This window comes from Hemiscyllium ocellatum, chromosome 3 (assembly GCF_020745735.1).
Source record: "Hemiscyllium ocellatum isolate sHemOce1 chromosome 3, sHemOce1.pat.X.cur, whole genome shotgun sequence".
NCBI classification, from domain to species: Eukaryota; Metazoa; Chordata; class Chondrichthyes; order Orectolobiformes; family Hemiscylliidae; genus Hemiscyllium; species Hemiscyllium ocellatum.
The window spans coordinates 16,440,271-16,446,182 of record NC_083403.1 but is presented as its reverse complement, the minus strand read 5'-3'; positions in this window follow the sequence as shown (position 1 = coordinate 16,446,182).

The following is a 5,912-nucleotide window of genomic DNA, read 5'->3' as shown; positions in this document are numbered from 1 at the left end:
TCAGGTGTTCTTCATTTACACACAAAAAAAAATGAAGCTTGAACAGAAACATCTTTGGTTTAGTCATTTAACATTGCATACACACAGTGTTTATTGTTGCGTGTTGGAGATTCTGACAAGATTGGTTTTTATTGCCAATTCCTTGATGCCCAAAGATGGTGGTGAGTCCTCTGTTTGAATTGCTGTGGTCCAACTGGGACTGCCAAAGTGTTAACTCGTATGGTTTCTCACCTCTGAGATGTTTCTGACCCCACTAGAAGTGACGTGCTCTTTAAACATCACTGTCCTCACTCAGCACCAACGCAGCAGAGCTCACTGGCTATTCCCCTCAACTGGAACGATGCTAGTCACCTTCCTGACACCACGAGGTTAAACTTCCTGCTGTGACCTTCCTGCCACCTGGGTGAGATTGTCTAAACCAGAACAGACTGTAGATTACGCCAGCCGTTTAAATACCCTGGCGTGTGACTTCCTTCATGGGAGCATTGAGAGCAAGGGAAGTTTGTTGAGTGAAGTTGATTTATCTCATCTACTCTGACAAACTACTCTGACAACGCTGTACTTTCACTGTTACCAGGGAATCTATCAGCCTGACACTGTGGGAGCTGAAGGCAAATGCTGCTGGGGCCCTTCAGAATTCCCTGGAGCCAGCACTCAGTGAGTTAATCATTTCAAAATCCATCTCAAAGTTGGAATGAAGGAAACTGCTCCAGAAGCAAATTGCTACTATTTGCCTCCTGTGTTTCATGTTTGAGTAATTTATTCCAAAAACAGGTCCAAAAACAGCATGAAAATATCTGGGCTCACTGCTCAAACTGCAGTTCTACCTGAAAATGCTAAGAATTCACCGATCTGAGGGAACATCAATATTTTGATTTTTTTGCTGCACTCTGTCTATCGTCCTCAGGATGATAATTGTAGGAACAGGAGCTGATCAAGAGGCAGCTGATTTCTGTCATGAAGTTTCCTGCCTTCAGTCCTTGGGGCACATTTTATTCAAATTCAGTCTCGTCAGGAGCTCACTGTTTGCTACCCTGTTTTGTGCAAGTTCATTTTCACTCGTGTCAGAAAGACAGCTTTGTTTGATGTTGATTCTTTCCAGAATCAATTGTTCAGACATTCGGAGGGCAGCAGATAATCTCAGCAAAATACTGAGGCTGTTTTCCCACCATCTCTCACAGATGGAAGGATGACAGTCAGTTTGCTGATCATGTTTGTTTCTGAGTCCTGTGGGAAAATGTGAAGTATGTTTTACACAGAGGGAGAATTCCTACTTTAAGAAATTACATTAAAATTTAATCCCTTTTCCAAATATGGTGTTTTAGCTGATTGTTCAATTGCAGTTTATCCATCAAAGGACAGATTTGGGACAGGTTCAACAGTAAGTTAGCTAGACATAATTAGCAATATGGATAAAAGTTAATATTTAATTCATCAGGAAACAATATTCATTGGGTTTCTTGACTTAATACACCAAGCCCAATAGAATGATTCCCTCGAACTCAGCACCGCCCTCCTAACCTGCAATCTTCTTCCTGACCTCTCTGCCCCCACCCCACTCCGGCCTATCACCCTCACCTTGACCTCCTTCCACCTATCACATCTCCATCGCCCCTCCCCCAAGTCCCTCCTCCCTACCTTTTATCTTAGCCTGCTGGACACACTTTCCTCATTCCTGATGAAGGGCTTATGCCCGAAATGTTGAATTTCCTGTTCCTTGGATGCTGCCTGACCTGCTGCGCTTTAACCAGCAACACATTTTCATCAATAGAATGTAGAACAGTATAGCACACTGCAGATCCTTCAGCCCATGTTGTGCCAACCTTTTATCCTACTCTGAGATCAAACTAATCTATATACCTCTCATTTTTAAAAATCACACAACACCAGGTTATAGTCCAACCCGTTTAATTGGAAGCACTAGCTTTCGGAGCGCTGCTCCTTCATCAGGTGTTTGCGGAGGATACAATTGGAAGACACAGAATTCAGAGCAAAAGTTTACAGTGTGATGTAACTGAAATTATACATTGAAAAATACTTTGACGGTTTGTTGAATCTTTTATTTGTTAGAATGACCATGATAGTTTCACTTCTTTCATATGTAAATCACAAAACTTTTCTTTAAAGTTACATTCTCAGGTTAATTCTAACAATTGGTATTGGCCAGATACTATGTTGAAGGTGTTAGCCCCCTGTGTTCTCAGTCTGTGCCATAATGTTTAGACTGATCTTAACCTAAAAAATGAGTTAACAGAGTCTTATATGAATCTATGCAGTTTTTGAGCAAAGTATAATGTAACTCTGCAATTATAAATTCACCTAACATCTTTCAACCTTTTGCCTACATCTCAAATCCTCCAACCCTGGCAACATCCTTGTAAATCTTTTCTAAACCCTTTCAAGTTTCACAAAATCCTTCCGATAGGAAGGAGACAAGAACTGCATGCAATATTCCAACCGTGGCCTAACCAATGTCCTGTACAGCCACAACATAACCTTCCAACTTTGGTACTCAATACTCTGACCAATTAAGGAAATCATACCAAATGTCTTCTTCACTATCCTATCTAACTGCGACTCTACTTTCAAGGAGCTATGAACCTGCACTCCAATGTCTCTTTGTTCAGCAACACTCCCTTATCTTATACACTCCCTTAACACACCTTATCATTAAGTGTATAAGTCCTGCTAAGATTTGCTTTCCCAAAATGTAGCACCTCGCATTTATCTAAATTAAACTCAATCTGCCACTCCTCAGCCCATTGGCCCATCTGATCAAGATCCCATTATAAGCTGAGGTAACCTTCTTCGCTGTCCACTACACCTCCAATTTTGGTTCATCTGCAAACTTACTGACTATACCTCAAATAACTATATCTCTTATGCTCACATCCAAATCATTTATATAAATGACAAAAAACAGTGGACCCAGCACTGATCCTTGTGGCATTCTACTGGTCACAGGCCCCCAGTCTGAAAAACAACCCTCCTCCACCACCTCTGTCTTCTACCTTTGAGCCAGTTCTGTATCCAAATGGCTAGTTCTCCCTGTATTCCATGAGATCTCACCTTGCTAACCAGTCTTCCATGGGGAACCTTGTTGAATGCCTTACAGAAATCCATACAGATCACATGTACTGCTCTGCCCTCATCAATCCTCTTTGTTACTTCTTCAAAAAACTCAATCAAGTTTGTGAGACATGATTTCCCACGCACAGAGCCATGCTGATTATCCCTAATCAGTCCTTACGTTTCCAAATACATGTACATCCTATCCCTCAGGATTCCCTCCAACAATTTGCCCAGAACCAACGTCAGACGCACCAGTCTATCATTCCCTGGCTTTTCCTTACCACCTTGCTTAAATAGGGGCACCACGGCAGCCAACCTCCAGTCTTCCAGCACCTCACCTGTGACTATTGATGATACAGATATCTCAGCAAGAGGCCCAGCAATCACTTCTCTAGCTTCTCACAGAGTTTGAGGGTACACCTGATCAGGTCCTGGGGATTTATCCATCTTTATGTGTTTCAAGACATCCAGCACTTCCTCCTCTGTAATATTAACATTTTTCAAGTTGTCACCATCTATTTCTCCACATTCTATACCTTCCATGTCCTTCTCCACAGTAAACACTGCTATAAAATACTCTTTTAGTATCTCCCCCCATCTCCTATGGCTCCACACAAAGGCCACCTTGCTGATCTTTGAGGGGCTCTATTCTCTCCCGAGTTACGCTTTTGTCCTTAACTTTTTTGTAAAATCCCTTTGGATTCTCTTTAACCCTATTTGCCAAAGCTATCTCATGTCCCCTTTTTGTCCTCCTGATTTCCCTCGTAAGTATACCCTTACTGCCTTTATACTATTCTAAGGATTCACTCAATCATTCCTGTCTAAACCTGACATGCTTCCCTCATCCTCAAATAATTCAATAAGGCTTATGTGGCATAATCTGACCCTCACAAAGCCATGCTGACTATCTCTAATCAAGTTAGGCTTTTCCAAATAATCATAAATCCTGTCTCTCAGAATCCTCTCCAATAATTTGCCCACCACTGACACAAGACTGACTGCCCTGTAATTCCCAGGGTTATCACTATTCCCTTTCTTGCACAAGGGAACAACTTTTGCCACCCTCCAACCATCTGGTAGTACTCCAGTGGACAGTGAGGACGCAAAGATCATCACCAAAGTCGCAGCAATCTCTTCCCTTGCTTCCCGTAGCAACCTTCCATATATCCCATTTAGGCCCAGGGGACTTATCTATCCTCATGTTTTTCAAAATGTCCAGCACATCCTCCTTCTCAACATCAATCTGTTTGAGATTATCAGCCATTTCATGCTGTATTCACAAATGACAAAGTCCCCCTCACAGGTGAATACTGAAGCAAAGTATTCCTTAAGCAACGAATACAACCATCCTGGTGCTCACCTTCCACCCTATCAACCTTCGAATAAACCAAATCATCTGCCGACATATCTGCACCTTCAAACGGACCCCACCACCAGGGATATATTTCCCTCCCCACCCCTTTCCGCCTTCTGCAAAGACTGTTCCCTCCGTGACTACCTGGTCAGGTCCACGCCCCCCTACCACCCACCCTCCCATCCTGGCACCTTCCCCTGCCACCACAGGAATTGCAAAACCTGCACCCACACCTCCTCCCTCACCTCCATCCAAGGCCCTAAAGGAGCCTTCCACATCCATCAAAGTTTTACCTGCACATCCACCAATATCATTTATTGTATCCGTTGCTCCCGATGCGGTCTCCTCTATATTGGGGAGACTGGGTGCCTCCTAGCAGAGCTCTTTAGGGAACATCTCTGAGACACCTGTACCAATCCACCACACCGCCCTGCAGCCCAACATTTCAACTCCCCCTCCCACTCTGCTGAGGACGTGGAGGTCCTGGACCTCTTTCACCGCTGCTCCCTCACCACCAGACTCCTGGAGGAAGAACGCCTCATCTTCCGCCTCGGAACACTTCAACCCCAGGGCATCAATGTGAACTTCAACAGTTTCCTCATTTCCCCTTCTCCCACCTCACCCCAGTTCCAAACTTCCAGCTCAGCACTGTCCCCATGACTTGTCCTACCTGCCTATCTTCTTTTCCACCTATCCATTCCACTCCCCCGATCTTTCACCTTCATCCCCTCCCCCACTCACCTATTGTATTCTATGCTTTCTCCCCACCCCCACCCTCCTCTCACTTATCTCTCCACCCTTCAGACTCTCTGCCTGTATTCCTGAAGGGTTTCTGCCCGAAACATCGATTTTACTGCTCCTTGGATGCCGCCTGAACTGCTGTGCTTTTCCAGCACCACTCTCATCTGGTTTCCAGCATCTGCAATCATTGTTTTTACCTTGAATTTTAGTTAGGCCACATTTGGAATATTGAATTTAGTTCTGGTCTCCACAAAACTAGAAGGTTTACCAGGATGTCACCTGGTTTGGAGGGTATTAGCTATGAGTAGAGATTGCTGCTGAAAATGTGTTGCTGGTTAAAGCACAGCAGGCCAGGCAGCATCTCAGGAATAGGGAATTCGACGTTTCGAGCATAAGGAAGGGCTTATGCTCGAAACGTTGAATTCCCTATTCCTGAGATGCTGCCTGGCCTGCTGTGCTTTAACCAGCAACATATTTTCAGCTGTGATCTCCAGCATCTGCAGACCTCATTTTTTACTATGAGTAGAGATTGGGCAAACTCTACGACCCTCAAGGATAGTAACCTCTGGGTTATTACCAGTGCCATGTGCTAGAGAAGCAAGGAATAGAAAGATCGGAGAGATGAATGCATGGCTAAGGAGCTGGTGCAGGTGGCAGGGTTTCAGGTTCTTAGATCAATGGGATCTCTTTTGGAGAAGGGGTGATCTGTACAAGAGAGACAGTTTGCAACTAAACTGGAGGGGAA